The 17,354-nt window shown below is 39.9% G+C and overlaps 1 protein-coding gene and 1 non-coding gene across 2 annotated transcripts in view; one reads left to right on the top strand and one right to left on the bottom strand.

Moving 5' to 3' along the window:
- TACR1 (tachykinin receptor 1) overlaps window positions 1-17,354 on the top strand; it is a 250,379-nt gene that overhangs the window by 5,556 nt on the left and 227,469 nt on the right. The gene's annotated exons all lie outside the window — the stretch shown is intronic.
- Window positions 482-555, bottom strand: TRNAI-UAU. Its single transcript has one exon. It is a non-coding gene; the product is annotated as a tRNA-Ile (tRNA).

Genomic DNA, 17,354 nt, shown 5'->3' on the forward strand with positions numbered 1-17,354 from the left:
TCCCTCTGTGGCTCTTTCAAACTTTGCATTAAAAGACCTAAGAAGGAACTTTTAAAAAACATGCAACAGCAGGATATTCAAGGCAACAGGCAGATCATTTATACAGACCCGCTCTAACTCACCAGTTCTCAGTGATATCCCACTGAAGGAAACCCTGCTCTGCAGTCTCCACTCCCGGAGCTTGACTTGAAGATTGCAGAGGAGAGTCAAAATACTCATGGAGTTGGATGAACTTTTCTAAGTCACTAATTCCAGAATTTTAATGCATACGTTTTTTTATTTCCGTGTAACTGAACAAAAAGTAGCTGTCAAGACTGTATTTTCTTTTTCCCTCTCTCTTAATCCCCATCCCCCACTTCCACCCCTGACCTTGGATGTTGCCATTTCCCCTTAAGAACTAGATCTCTGAATCTCTGAAGGCGGGGTGTCTCCTCCCACATACTCGCAGTGAGCACCAAGGGCCTGGCCCGTGGCTGGCCCATGGCTCCACCTGGGACTTGAACCCAGGACCTTCTGCTTATAAAGCAGATGAGCTAACCACTACACTATGAAACCACCCCCAAGATAGTATTTTTACTAATGATTGAAAGCATAATCTTGCCAATTCAAGGTAGCTTAGAAATCTTTAGTTTTAAGGCAATTCAAGATTTTATCCTACCTTTTTTTTTTTTTGTCTATCTCCTTGGGACAAGGTTTGGGGGAGAGAGGCTGAGCTATCATCCCAACATTGAGGAGGGAACCTCTGCTCTATAGGTCATCCTCTCTCTTTGCTGGCCTGTGCTCATTTCTACATAAATTCTCTTGTTGGTGTCTGTATCCCCACCTTGGCCTCAGGCCATAACTACCATACATATTGCACCTTCCTCACCCTGAGCAGGAACCTCTTTGCGATAGAGCCCTCTCAGAACTTCTGCAGCCTTTTTGGGTGGTTCAGGAACTCTATGCTGGAAATTAGGGATATATTCTGGTTTTATGGGTCCTGTAATTTATATAATTTGAAGGGTCTCTTTTAAGAAAAAAAAGATCTATGAAATTAGGAACAAAAGTGTATTTTTACTTAAAAGGAGAAAAGAAATCACAACAAACTGCACATTTGTAAAAGCTGACATACCACAAACAGCACAAAATCCTGAAAAATACTTCTACTTGTTTTCGCTCAATAATACTTTTGTTGTTTTTTTTTTGGGGGGGGGGGCATATTCTTTGATTGCCTCTTATATGACAATAATTTTAGAATATTATTTTTTAAATAAAATAGAAAGCTAATTCAGTCTTTAGTATGGTCAATAAGACATGTAGCTTCATACAGACACACTTTCTCAGTAGCATCAATACAAATTTGTACCTTACCGACAAAGAAATTTAGCTAAATTCTATTTTGTATAACTTCCATTAAAAGAAAAAATAGACAATTGAATATGTTTTCAAGAGGAGGGAGGTTCCATGTTGAAAAGATGGCAATGAGAACCAAATTCTCAGTTTACAATTTTATACATCTGTTGCTTGGAAGAATTTCCCACAAATTAGCTTCTGGTGCCAAATATCTCATTTATTGTTTCTTTTCCCACATTTTTCTAGTAGTTCTGGGCACCATAGGGCTCATTCATATTACAATATGTTCTTTGACTCTACATCTTCCTATTATGATGCCAGAGGAGATGGCACAATTTAAAGTAATATGATTATTCCTGGAAGCTATTCCTATACCAGGACGGCTATACAAGGAAGTGTCAGCAAGCCACATAAATACATCCCCACACACATGACTAGAATGTCTCCTCAACGCAGCATTCTTTTATACAGATGCCAAACAGTCTATGGCCACTCAGCATAAGGGAACTGTGACTGAGGGGCAGGTGGAGAAGAAAGAGACAGTGGTCATAACTAATTGTAGCTGAGATATCCTACTTGTGAACACATTGTTGGGTCTCTCTCAGGCTTTGGCACCTTCGCTTCCCAGAAATCCCTCTGTTGGGAAGTGCTGATTGCGGGAAGCTAGCCTCAGGCAGGTCCACCCCAACCCTTCCCTGGGACATTGCCCCTCTGCCATGCAGGAGCAATGCTGAGTGAGGGAGGCTTGCATCTCTTGGGCTCTGCTCTGACAAATGAGTCCCAAGAATGCATTCCGTGCTCTCATATTGGCCCTAAAATATGGTGTGGGTTCCCATCATATGTGTAGTACCTGAAAGTTGAGACAAGGGCCTGAGTCTGTTCTTGAAGATCTTGGCAGCATCCAAGTTCTCATAAAATCCTTTCTAGTTTTCCCTTCCTGCTGATTGATTAAATACTTACCTCATTTAGAGAAGGAAAACTTCAAGACATCATACACTGTTTTCAAACTCTGTATTTTATGGCATAAACTCTATACCTTTGGTCCTTGTTTCTTTTGAGCCAACTCTTTTTTTTTTTTAGACTTCAAAATAAAAAGTATTTCCCTTTTACTCACCTAGTTCCCGTAACTTAGTAGTATACTGCCTTTCACACTATGCTATTAACCAAAGATTTGCAAGTCTGTTTAAAAACCCAAGAGTCAAGAAAGTGGCACTTCATTGTCTATGCGTTTGCTTCGAGTGCTGTTTGAAAAGAAAGCTACCTCTGAAGCATGAAGTGGGATAGAGTGCAGTGTGGGACAGAGAAAAGCAAACTGTTAATACCTCAGCATATGTTTCTGCTCTTGGAAGTATTGGTTTGAGTTTCCAGACACTAGAATAATTAGCCAGAATTATTAGTCACATGGGAGAGCTGTGGTATCAGTCAGGATCCCATTGCACATAAATAGGAAAAAAAATGTAATAAAGGAAATAAGATGCTTCCAAAATTTTGGTAAGGTTAGAGAAGCAGGTTCTAGGCTGGGTCTCCAGGAATGACTTTTGGAACAAAACTGACTAGAACTGCTACTTGTGCCATAATTAGAAAGTTGGTGGATCGAGAAACCACTGTACCCCATGCTGGCTTCAGGATCTAATATCACTCTGGTTTTAACTGAGAATCAAGGAGCTGCCACCAGAGGAGCTGGCAACCAAGCAGTTACACGCCAGTTAGAACCACACCAGCAACTTGCATGCTGCCACCTACCTCCATGCAGAGCTCGGTTCTAAATTCAAGTCTCACATGAGTGCATCTGATCGTCCAAGTGCAGGGAAGTCTGGGACATTAATTTTCAGCTTCCCAGCCTCTGTAGAAGAGGAGGGCACACCAGGAGGAAGTTGGAAGAGATGTTAATGCCCCAATCTGTCATCTGTTAGAGCTGTGTACAATAGCTCACATTAGCCCACATTTGCCTCTGGGAACCTGAATTTCTTTTCAGACTAGTTCCTGTTTGTATGCCCAGGGCATACAAAAGGAGCACCCATCACAGGCTTGGAGCCTGTGAATCTGTGAATTTAGATCCTGAGCTGCCAAACTCAACAATCAAATCTCATTGCTTTTGCCATCGACATTTTTGCCTCATAGCTTCTGACAGGTGTATGATCTGTTTCACCTTGGCCCTTCTCCCAGGTAGGTGTATGACTTCTTATGCTTGATGGAATTTCTACAGATGATCTACATAGCCCTATGACTGTCCATCCCCACGAGATGTCCCAAAATGCAGGTGTCTTTTTTCATTTCCATCCAATTTGTCTTAGCTTCTGGTGTATGACTTGTTTACAACCAAATCTTGATGCTGGAAACAATCTAATTTTACTTTGCCAACAAGCTTGTAAGAAATCTCATTTTGACAATTTCATAAAAACGATGGTCTCCTGGAAGGGTCCTAACATCAATGATTAAAATCTGACTTATCGAATACACAATAGGAGAGATTCAATCTTATTAGTGGTTCACACTGTAAATCCCACTTTCTCAACAAACATGCAACTTGGCTACAAAATATTGTGTGGGGTTATGACCCCATTAACTTCTGTAAATAAAATTTCAATTCGGTTTATTATATTATACTAAATGATGTCAGACGAAGATTAAGCAAGCCTGTGGAAACAATCATTCTTTAATCATGGAAAAATTGAAAACTGCATTTTATTCATGACAACGTAAATAACATGTTCAGACTTCATTTTTTTAGTAAAATTTGGTGCATAAATTAGCTCTTCCTCTAATTTTATTTCATTCAGGTATGCTATTTTAATTCCTCTTAAGTCACTCATTCATAGAATCAGTAAAGGATGAAAGACATTAATCTTAATGTCACAAATATTTTTAAAAAGTTCTCTTTGAATTTACATGTATAAGTAGTATTTTCCTTCCTTCCATTGTGACACTAAATTAAACTATGTTGTTTGGACATGTGCTAGGAGATATAGACAAAGATTATACCAATGCATGGGATCCTCCAACAGCGTCATTAAGTGTCCTTTCTAGGACATGATCCTATTTCTGTCACCCTCCACCACCTGGCCCCAGCATTCAATGAGAGGGCCGTGCTCATATGAACACATTTCACATCCCTCTTCTGACTTCCACATTGGCCACATGTGGCTGTGCCTAGATACCTCCTGCACTAGTGGTATTGCCCAGATCAGTCTAGCACTCCACCCCACCCTCTGATCCTTGGGTGGGGCACACCTGAGAAACCGCAGCAGTGCTCCTTGGAACCAAGGTGCTCTGCTTCGTCTGGATCACGACTCTTACTTTCATCCCCTCTGGATAGAGCATGGTGGAGTGCCAGTTTCCCACTGGGTTTCCCTCCCTTGCCTTTTCATGTCCACATGTCCCTTGCATGTCCACGAGGACATGGAGCCAAGGTGTTATAGGGCAAGGAAATGCTAAAAGGATCTGTTTCTCATACCAGGAGTGAAGGGCGGCCATCAAACATTTATCACCTTATTTACTTTACAGTCTCTGTGCCCCTCTGAACCCAGGTCTTCCATATCTTAAATGTGGTTTCCAGCTTCTCTCTTGGTTAAACTCTTTTATTTTTGTTTGTCAATATCCTCAAGCTGTGGCTTTTAAGAGACCATATATGATGTAACTAATATCTCTCTCTGGATAGTATATCATGAATACCACTTGAGATTGCATTAAGTTCTTTGGCAGTCATATTACACCGCGGGCAAATATTGATCTCTCTGAGTGCTAAAACCTAAATGTCTTTTTGTAGATATGTCTGCCCACCACTGACTCTCCACATCTGCATTTGTTCAGCTGTTCTTTTGGAACCCAGGTGTAAGACCTTACAAGACCCTTCGTTAAATAAATCTTATTAGATACAGATTCAAACGGTTTTGGATCCTGAGTTTGTTTTTTTAATATTTATGTCTCTTTGCAGCTTTCTGTCATACACAAATTCAATCAGCAAGCCCTTTATCATAGCTATGGGCAGGTTTCTATGGTTATAAGAAACATCCCTCTGAGCTGAAGTAGAGCCATTTGCCACTTGGGGCAAATTCTCTCAATAAATTACAAATTCCTTTATTATTACCCAATACATTTTCATTTTATTCACTAAGTTATCACAGGAGACCATGTCATATGTCTTGGTGGGGCTTAACTATACAATTGCTGTATAGCTATGGAGGATGTGGTCCAATTTATCCCAGCAGTCAGTCTCCCTCTCTTCGAGAGTAAAACATAATGGGAAAATCACATCCTAACCGTACTTAGGAAGATACCTATTTTCCTAATTGTTCCACAATCTGTCCAGTGGCCATGGTCTTCAGCCCTGTCTTTAGTGGAGGTGGCACTGCATTATTGTCCCATTTAGACATCTCCTGCCCGATCAGCTCTCGAAGTATTGGTGTTCTCTGGGGCTCTTTCTACAGCTTGATTCTTTTTTCTTCTTCACACCCCAAATCTGAAACAGCAGTAAGTCCCACAAGAATCACCTCCAAAATACATCACAAATATGACTCTTTTATACCACTGCACTGCTATAACTCTGGTCCAAACCACCTCTTCTCTCACTGAACAAATGCAGTAGCCACCCAGCCAGTCCTCCTGCTTCTGCTCTTATCTCTCCCAGCCACAGTCCATCAACCACATGGTGGCAAAGAGATAAAATTGTGTCACCTCTCTGCTTAAAGTAAAATTCAAAATCCTCACTATGTCCGACAAAGCCCCAGCCTGGCTATTACTAGCTATTACTCAAAAATTTAGCCTGGCTATTACTTAGAAATTTCCTCCCCAGCCTCCCTTTTGTCCTCATGTTCTGTTGGCTCTTCTTTCTGCTCCTCACCAATACTAAGTATGTTTCCCTTCTCAGGACATTTGCACGTACTGTCCTTCCGCTTGGAGGACTCTTACTCAAAGCTCATTCAAAAATTATTACTTTTCAAATACTAAGCCTCTTAATGACTACAGTTTAGCTACACAAAGGCTAAATTAAATTAAATTCTTAGCAACACATCATCTTCCCACTACTTTTTATCAGGAGGATGGCAATGTGGCAATTTTGACTTTCTGGTTCACATAACCTCTGTCCCTTATTTTGGTGGCATGAGACTGTAGCTCTTTGAGTTAAATAAATAGATAGAGAGATGGGTAGATTTATTTTTTAAGAACTGAAGTTATTTGTCATGCTCTTAATGCACTTCATCTCGTCTTTCGTGATCCCCAATCATAGGCAATAGGAGAGATTCAATCTTATTAGTGGTTCACACTGTAAATCCCACTTTCTCAACAAACATGCAACTTGGCTACAAAATATTGTGTGGGGTTATGACCCCATTAACTTCTGTAAATAAAATTTCAATTCGGTTTATTATATTATACTAAATGATGTCAGACGAAGGTTAAGCAAGCCTGTGGAAACAATCATTCTTTAATCATGGAAAAATTGAAAACTGCATTTTATTCATGACAACGTAAATAACATGTTCAGACTTCATTTTTTTAGTAAAATTTGGTGCATAAATTAGCTCTTCCTCTAATTTTATTTCATTCAGGTATGCTATTTTAATTCCTCTTAAGTCACTCATTCATAGAATCAGTAAAGGATGAAAGACATTAATCTTAATGTCACAAATATTTTTAAAAAGTTCTCTTTGAATTTACATGTATAAGTAGTATTTTCCTTCCTTCCATTGTGACACTAAATTAAACTATGTTGTTTGGACATGTGCTAGGAGATATAGACAAAGATTATACCAATGCATGGGATCCTCCAACAGCGTCATTAAGTGTCCTTTCTAGGACATGATCCTATTTCTGTCACCCTCCACCACCTGGCCCCAGCATTCAATGAGAGGGCCGTGCTCATATGAACACATTTCACATCCCTCTTCTGACTTCCACATTGGCCACATGTGGCTGTGCCTAGATACCTCCTGCACTAGTGGTATTGCCCAGATCAGTCTAGCACTCCACCCCACCCTCTGATCCTTGGGTGGGGCACACCTGAGAAACCGCAGCAGTGCTCCTTGGAACCAAGGTGCTCTGCTTCGTCTGGATCACGACTCTTACTTTCATCCCCTCTGGATAGAGCATGGTGGAGTGCCAGTTTCCCACTGGGTTTCCCTCCCTTGCCTTTTCATGTCCACATGTCCCTTGCATGTCCACGAGGACATGGAGCCAAGGTGTTATAGGGCAAGGAAATGCTAAAAGGATCTGTTTCTCATACCAGGAGTGAAGGGCGGCCATCAAACATTTATCACCTTATTTACTTTACAGTCTCTGTGCCCCTCTGAACCCAGGTCTTCCATATCTTAAATGTGGTTTCCAGCTTCTCTCTTGGTTAAACTCTTTTATTTTTGTTTGTCAATATCCTCAAGCTGTGGCTTTTAAGAGACCATATATGATGTAACTAATATCTCTCTCTGGATAGTATATCATGAATACCACTTGAGATTGCATTAAGTTCTTTGGCAGTCATATTACACCGCGGGCAAATATTGATCTCTCTGAGTGCTAAAACCTAAATGTCTTTTTGTAGATATGTCTGCCCACCACTGACTCTCCACATCTGCATTTGTTCAGCTGTTCTTTTGGAACCCAGGTGTAAGACCTTACAAGACCCTTCGTTAAATAAATCTTATTAGATACAGATTCAAACGGTTTTGGATCCTGAGTTTGTTTTTTTAATATTTATGTCTCTTTGCAGCTTTCTGTCATACACAAATTCAATCAGCAAGCCCTTTATCATAGCTATGGGCAGGTTTCTATGGTTATAAGAAACATCCCTCTGAGCTGAAGTAGAGCCATTTGCCACTTGGGGCAAATTCTCTCAATAAATTACAAATTCCTTTATTATTACCCAATACATTTTCATTTTATTCACTAAGTTATCACAGGAGACCATGTCATATGTCTTGGTGGGGCTTAACTATACAATTGCTGTATAGCTATGGAGGATGTGGTCCAATTTATCCCAGCAGTCAGTCTCCCTCTCTTCGAGAGTAAAACATAATGGGAAAATCACATCCTAACCGTACTTAGGAAGATACCTATTTTCCTAATTGTTCCACAATCTGTCCAGTGGCCATGGTCTTCAGCCCTGTCTTTAGTGGAGGTGGCACTGCATTATTGTCCCATTTAGACATCTCCTGCCCGATCAGCTCTCGAAGTATTGGTGTTCTCTGGGGCTCTTTCTACAGCTTGATTCTTTTTTCTTCTTCACACCCCAAATCTGAAACAGCAGTAAGTCCCACAAGAATCACCTCCAAAATACATCACAAATATGACTCTTTTATACCACTGCACTGCTATAACTCTGGTCCAAACCACCTCTTCTCTCACTGAACAAATGCAGTAGCCACCCAGCCAGTCCTCCTGCTTCTGCTCTTATCTCTCCCAGCCACAGTCCATCAACCACATGGTGGCAAAGAGATAAAATTGTGTCACCTCTCTGCTTAAAGTAAAATTCAAAATCCTCACTATGTCCGACAAAGCCCCAGCCTGGCTATTACTAGCTATTACTCAAAAATTTAGCCTGGCTATTACTTAGAAATTTCCTCCCCAGCCTCCCTTTTGTCCTCATGTTCTGTTGGCTCTTCTTTCTGCTCCTCACCAATACTAAGTATGTTTCCCTTCTCAGGACATTTGCACGTACTGTCCTTCCGCTTGGAGGACTCTTACTCAAAGCTCATTCAAAAATTATTACTTTTCAAATACTAAGCCTCTTAATGACTACAGTTTAGCTACACAAAGGCTAAATTAAATTAAATTCTTAGCAACACATCATCTTCCCACTACTTTTTATCAGGAGGATGGCAATGTGGCAATTTTGACTTTCTGGTTCACATAACCTCTGTCCCTTATTTTGGTGGCATGAGACTGTAGCTCTTTGAGTTAAATAAATAGATAGAGAGATGGGTAGATTTATTTTTTAAGAACTGAAGTTATTTGTCATGCTCTTAATGCACTTCATCTCGTCTTTCGTGATCCCCAATCATAGGTCCTTACTTCTTGAGGAAAGAGCTCTCCATTGTAATATTTAAACAGATTCTATCTGACATTTTAAAACTATTAAACATAAATGATATTTCTGCTACTAAACATAAAATTTCATGAAATGAAGTCAACTCCTTTCCATTAGAGATCACATGAGTATAGCCTGACTGCCACCTGTGAAACTCTGTTAGTGACTGGGGCACAATTTAAGTAAATCATAGAACCCTGAAGCCAAAATTAGGACTCTGAAACACACATACTGGACTCTTCTGAGATGTGCCTGGTATCGCCCTCTTTTGTCATTCTTAGGCCGAGTCAGCCCTGTATAAACAGTCAGCAACCAGACTATGCATGGTGGCGGGGGTGGGTGTGGGGGGGGAGGACTGTTGGCTGGTTTAGAGTTATCCTTCTTCTTATCATTTGTTCTACTTTAGGGGTCTTCTCTTCCAACCCCACAACTGTCACAATGTTATCTGATACATACTATAAGCACCAGATGCAATATCTAGGATATTGTCTTATCTGGTATATTCTGATACCTTGCTAAATGTTCTGGTTATTATTCCAATGTGTGTTCATTTTTCGGGAGGGTCAGGGATCCCCAGATCAACAAGCAATTCTCTGACGCAAGATAGGTGTCCTATAATTCAACTCAATTCTGACACTATCTACTTGGAGATAGTATCAGATCCAGCAGGTTAAGAGTTCAGTCCTACAAAACACTTCCTCCCCCTCCCCCCATGAATCAGACATCAGTCACAAGCCCATGTTACCACCTGTGCTTCTTCTGACCTACAGCTATAGATCGAAAGTTTCTACAACCTCCTCTCTGGGTTTGATTGACTTGCTAGAGTGGCTCACAGAACTCAAGAAACTTGCTTACTTATGTTAATATAAAAAGTGTCCAAACCTATAGAAAAATTTTATGAGTTTATTTGAGCCCAACTGATGACATATGCTAAGGAGCAAGATCTCAAATGCTCCAGAAATTAACAGTTTTACAGTTTCTTTTGCACATTTGAAATTAAGTGGGGGGTGGGGGGTGGGAGCCTGGGGCGGGGAGGTGGTGCAGGACATAAGGAAGATTACAAGAAGGTAGAAGAAAGCAAGAGAATGATCAGATTACAAAATAGTTAAGATTGTGTGCTCTCTTGAACACTTTAGAAAGAGGAGTCTGAAAGAGAGCATTTCAAAGGTGTGTAAACTACTTGCACAGAAACAATGAACAGGGCTGGCTTAAGGCAAAGATAAGCCTTTCAGTAAAGAAGTTTCATGCCTAGGGCCTGACTTACCCACCTTGATCTGCTCAGTTAAGAATTTAAGATCAGATCATCCTGTGAGGTTACTACCCATAGAACCCCATTTTTTCACCCACGCTTATTTGATTACCTATTTACTGTTTATATACATATATATATGTAAACATATATTTGTGTGTATATATATCTATCCATCTTTCGATCATTTACCTATCTATCATCTCTATGGAACAGCCAGATGACAGGGGTGCATAAGACAAGGTATGTGGGAAAGGGCAGGGAGCTTCCATGTCCTCTCTGAGCATGCCACTCTCTCCCCACACCTCTGTGTGTTCACCAGCCCAGAAGCTCTCTTAACACAGTCCTTTTTGCGTGTTTATGGAGGCTTCATTACTTAGGCAAGAGTGATTCAATCACCAGCCATTTGCTTTGATTTAACCTCCAGCCCCTCTCACCCAACTGGAGGTTGAGGGGTGGGACTAAAAGTTCAAACCCTCCAATCACAGGTTTTTTTCTCCTGGCAACGAGTCCAGTCCTTAGGTGACCTAGGAGCTTTCCACAAGTCACCTCACTAACATAATAAAAGGCACCTTTCTCTTTCTCACTATTCAGAAAATTCCAAGGGTTTCAGAAGCTCTGTGCTTCTAAATGGAACTAAGACCGAACATATATTTCTTATTATAAATCACAATATCACATTGGCCATATTTTTCTTTTTCTTTTAGAATTCTTGGGGTCCAAACATCTGCACACACTCAGAATAAACAAGCATTATGAGAATGATTCATGGTAAAAAGACATGTTTAGAAATACTAATTATATATGTACCCAGAGGAAAAAAACCATCAAAATAGATCTTATTCCTAAATTTCTCTACGATATTTTTACCATTCTCTGAGAGCCCATAGCAGCTTGTAGATAGAAGTTTCCACCCATCAAGCCACCAGCTGTTGAAGAGCACCTTCCTACAGCTCAAGTGTCTAGGGATGCTTCAGCTCATGGGACTATCCTGCTGTAAACTCATGGTTGTCTCTTTACAAGCTGCTTTCCTCTATTTTTCTTGTCTGGCTCCTTCTTTCTTATCCCTCTTCTTCCACTCCTAGGGTGACCAGGTGTCGTAGGCTGAATGATGGCCCCTAAAGATGTCCATGTCCTAATCTCCAGAGCCTGTGAATACCTTATATAATAAAAGGGGCTTTGTAAACATGGTTAAATTAAGGATTTTGAGACGGGGAGATCATTCTGGATTGTCTGAGTGGGCCAGTGTAATCCTAAGGGTCTTTATAAGAAGGAGGCAGGAGGGTCAAAGACAAAAAGCAATGTAATAATGTCAGAAGAAGAGGGAGAGGAGGAGGTGGGGGGCAATAGAGAGAGGGAGAGGGAGAGAGAGAGGGAGAGGGAGAGGGAGAAGAAGAAAGGAGGGAGGGAGAGGGAGAGAAAATGCATAAAATGCATTGCTACGAGTGCTCTGTGTTTAGGTGGCATAGGCAATAATCTACTAACATTCTGCTCTATCCATTTTTAGAGTATCTGATGACAGGGAAGAAATAAAGACTTTTGAAAATTGTCAGATATCAGACTTAAAACCTATACCAAAGGCAAACCCTGGAATATGTTATTCTCATCTAATAAAAAGACTTCATTTGGGAAAAGGACAAGGTTAGTCATCTATTGGGAGGGTAAAGATCCAACCCTTGTCCATGGATTTCTCCTTCAATATTTAGCACCCAGAATATTTAGTTTTAATATTTAGGTTCCGGAACTAGGATCAAAGTGTGTTGTTGAGCAGATCCAGACAGGCTGAGGAAAAAAGTTAGCCTAGGAAGAGAAGAAGAGGCAGCTAGACATGTAAAATAGCCAATCTGAGATTATCCACTAATTCAAATTAAGGTATATTAATTTTTCCAGAGGCTGATGGAATGCTTTGTCTAGGTGGAGTGAGCTAAATGAAGCTGTTCTGTAATTCATCACTGAAATTACTGCCCATCACTTCCATTTCTCATGGGGCCTAGCCGTAAGTAAGCAGATTATGCTACTTGCTACCCAGAGGGTTGGTGTGTGCTTGTTTTATTTCTATTTAAATGCAGAACTGAATCCAAGTCTTGTGATATGATTGCCAGGGTCCTCAGCGGGGATTTAATTCTTCCAAGTTGTCCTGGTGGTGCTGAGCATAGATGAATGTGAAAAGCATGACCAATTAAGGAACTCATCAATCAATTAATCAATTAATGAGCGCTAATTGAATAACTATAGAACACTAAGTTAAGCATTAGGAGGGATATAAATATGTATAAGAACTGGTTCCTGTCCTTAAATTATGTAGGAAATGCTGAAAAGTCATTTTCAGTCCTACTGATCCCACCTCACTCCACCAATATTAACCACCTATAGCTTTTCCAAGTTCACAACAGGCTTGTTAGGCACTCCTACCTCTGAGAGAGCTCTGGGGATCATTAGCTGTGGCCATGCTAACCTGAGTGACAGCTGCATGACCATATTAGCAGCTTCCCTTTCTACCACTGGACTCTTCATCCAATTGGCCCTCTGCCTTAGTTTCTAAGTTTTTATTTCTTTTGTTTGTTGGTTCCTATTTCTACAATTAATGGATTCTAGCCTTGAATTCCAGCCCAGTCAGTGAAAGTCCTGATGCCTTTTTAGCCTTTTTGTCTTAACACTAGGGCAGGGTTTCTCCACCTTGACACTCTCAACATTTAAGGCAGGACAATTCTTTGTTGTAGGTGACTGTCCTGGGTATTGCTGGGTACTTTAGTAGCAGCTTGGCCTCTTTTCAATAGTCGCTGTTAGAACCCAGTTATAACAATCAAAAGTGTCTATTCCAGACATCGCCAAATATCCACTGAGGGCAAAATCACCCTCAGTTGAGAATTCCTGCTCTAAACCCTCCCCTATAACTCTCCATTAACTCAGAAAGACACCCTCGAACTATGAGTCCGTGACTGGAATCATGAACTTCTGACTCTTTACTTTTCTTTCTCCTGCCACTAGAATAGGCACTTGATATTTATCTTCTGAATGCTGGAGAGCCTGAGTATCTTCATCCTCGCGTCTAGAACCGCTGGAGATAGACGCTGGCTGGAATCGATTCAGGTGGGCAGCATCCTTTAGAGTTAATCATTTGAATAGCTAGCTAGCTAGTCATGCCTCTTATACAAGTTGGCCTGTCCTTCCCACCTCTTCTACCCTCACCCCATAGAATGGGCTTGCACTCCCCCTGACAACTAAGAGCTCTCAGTAAGCTCTGAGGGTCTCGCTTTTCATGGCAAGCATAAAATCATGGAAATGTGCCTAACGTTACAAATTACAATCAATTCAGACTGAAAGATGGCTGCCATTAACTGGGATAATTGTGGAGCATTTGTAACTTGAATTGGGCTTTAAAGAAAAGGATGATTTGAAGAAATAAAAGTGATAGAGAGAGAGAATGCTTAATTCCAAATGTTTAATGTAGGAAATATAATATTAGCCATGCAGAAAGTAAGGAAATAACACAGTACACACTCTGGAGGGCCCATGTTATGAGGAAATTGCCCAGATAGGAAGGAACCAACGAAGATGCTCATAAGACATTTCTCAGCAATAGTGTGAAGATCTGCCTATCTAGAGTGACTATATGTAAAAAATAGAGTGACTATTATGTAAAAACATATTTATGTGTTGCTTAGATGTGTCTTCTCTGACAGAGAGAACTTGGGGAACAGGTGTACTTCAAGTATACTCACTTCATACAACAAAAATGCGTTGGCTAAACTACCTTAGTTCATAAGAAGAAATGAATAGCCAACAAAACCTATGAAGTTTTTGACAAAAAGGTGAATGAGGCACTTGTCTTCATTGTCAAGAGAGAAGGTTTGGAATCTGAGAGCCACATAATGGTTTTGTGATCTTCAGCAAATTTCATAAACTTCAGCCTTAGAATAGGGAAAACATTAACCTTGCATGCTTGCTGTGAGGGTCACTAAAGATATTTGATGCGTACTAGACTCTCGCCAAATGGAGGCTACTTTTTAACACACCAAACATTAAAACATTGCTTAAAGTTACAATGGATATTACAGTCTACTCCTGGACCATGAATATAGAGAGAGGTAATAGGATATAAACGAAAACCCATGAATAAGCAATAATGCTAATAATACATAACTGAGGTAGACTAAATAGCAGGTAAGCAGAAAGCCACTATATTTTTTCCTCATTGTTCCCTAGTAAACTGGCTCTCTCTGATCTTCCTTCTGCAGCACTGGATGAAATCCCAGGCAAATTCCAGAATTTTTCATAAACTCAAAAGTCCAAAACTTCAATACCAAATACCAAAACTTAAATCTTTCATCCAATTTCATGCTCCCCTTCTTTCTAAGTTCTGGTCTGAATCAGATTCTGAGATTGACAATAGGGAAAGGGACTGTGGAAGCTCCTTCATGATTTCTCTACCTTGACCTTCTGTCCATCTTCCCCACCTGCTCTGCATTTGGCTCCTCCAGGGTCACAGAGCCCCAGCTGGAGACTTCAAACTGCAGTTACCTGTTATTCATAATGCCTCCGCCACTTATACCTCCCCATCAGCTGCTGGCTTCCAGGATAACTCAGAGTCCCCGTCTGTGCCACAGGAAACACATGCTGTTATCCAGTGGAAATCAGGATGGCTCCCACTCTCCTCTATGCTGTCAGGGCATTTAGAGGACCTCTTACCTCTAGACTTTTTGAGGATCTCCCAACTTCTCCTTTGTGGATGGGGCTACCCTAGCCCATTGAACCCCTCTCCACCTTTTAGCAAATCCTTGGTTTGTTCTTATATCCTGTCCCCCAGAGGGAGTAGGAATTAATGATGACAAAATTAGTTGTGCATCTTCCTAGTGCAAGTCCGGTAGAGATATTTGAGTAACTTGCTTTTGATTGAGGTGATTGATAGCCTTTTTTTCCTCGGGTTTAAGATGAGAGTTAAAGCTCTAAACAAAGAAAAATCCCCATCCTAATATCCTTTTGGATGTACACTTAATGATGGTTGAGGCACACTTAATGATGGTTGGGGCACAAATAAAAACAATCATGCCATAACATTCATTGGTAGATTGTTTCCAGTCACTGTACAAATAATGACACAATATTAACCCTAAATCTCAACAACCTTGTGAGGTAAGAACTGTTATGAGAAAACTCTGACTCAGAGAGGTTATGTGATTTGGTTAAAATCACACAGCTGGTAGGAAAAGAAACAAGAATTCATAAATTGTGCTAGGTCAGTTATTGGAAAATTAATTTCAGATCTTTGTCTGAAACTTCAAGACAAACTTCAGACTTTAAAAATAGTCATATGTTAGTGAATGACAAGAAAAAAGCAAAAATAAAATAGAAATAAATATTCACTACACCCCTAGATAGAGAACAATGTTAACACAATATCTGATATGGAAGAAAGCACGAAAGAAAAAAAAGATGCAAAAACATCAGATTAAAAACATCCATGTGTCATTATACATAACAAAATTAAAAGATAATCCACGAGCTAAAGAAAATATTTTCAGAATTCATAGCAGATAGACATCGGGTTAAACACAGTGGATTGACCACACATATTTATTCTCTCTCCTTTTGGAAACCCACTTTTTAGTAGTATATAGGAGGCACATGTATACCTTTTATAAATCCACAGAGACAAAGAGAAAGGGAAAGAAAATAATGATGGATAAGAAATTTCAACAAAATTTAGAAGAAAAACAATAATGCGAATGTACTTAATGCATCAGAACTATACCCTTAAAAATAGTTAAAATGGTAAATTTTATGTTGTGCATATTTTGCCATAATAAAAAATAATAGAAGTTAAATAATTTTTAAAAAGAAACACAAAACAGTATTGAGTTGTAATTTCTTATCTACAATTGGGCAAAAAAGTAAAGAACTCCAGCAATTATATATATTAGTGTATACCTAGAATAACAGAAAGCAGAGACATAAACAAATATTGCTCATCATGTTCATTGCAACATTATTCACAATAGCCAAAAGGTGGAAACAATCAAAATGTCCACTGATGGATGAAAAGATAAACAAAATGTGGGATATATACCTACAGCGGAATACTATTCTGCCTTTAAAAGGAAGAAAATTCTGACACCTGCTACAATGTGGATGAACCTTGAAGACATCATGCTAAGTGAAATAAGCCAGTCACAAAAAGAAATATAGTGTATGATTCCACTTATATAAGATACCTAGAGTAGTCAAATTCATAGACAAAAAGTGAAAGGGTGGTAGCTAGGGGCTAGAGGGACAGAGTTATTGTTTAATGACTGAAACAGAGTTTCATTTTGGGGAGATGAGAAGGTTCTAGATATGGATGATGGTGATGATTGCACAACAATGTGAATGTAATTAATGTCACTGAACTGTACACTTAAAGATGATTAAAATGATAAATATTATGTATATCTTGCTAAAATTTAAAAAAATAAATAGATAAAGAAGTGGCAACAAAATAGGAGACTTAATGTGAATGTCTGAGGGGGAAGACAGCTCAGAGCAGCAGGCTGCTTGTCTCACAGAACTCTAGAACTATCAACTATCATCAGTAAAGCTGGGGCTGAAAACAGAAGGAATGGATTAAAGTCAAGATCATTGCACCCAGCCCACTAGTGAAGTTCTCCATATTCTGGATTTCACCAATGACTTTCCTTGATAGCGTGACTGCCCTCTCTGTTTGCCCAGAACTGAGGAGTTTCCTAGGATGTGGGACTTCACAGTGCTAAACCAGGG

The sequence above is a fragment of the Pteropus vampyrus genome, unplaced genomic scaffold (genome assembly GCF_000151845.1).
Source record: "Pteropus vampyrus isolate Shadow unplaced genomic scaffold, Pvam_2.0 Scaffold37, whole genome shotgun sequence".
Lineage (NCBI taxonomy): Eukaryota > Metazoa > Chordata > Mammalia > Chiroptera > Pteropodidae > Pteropus > Pteropus vampyrus.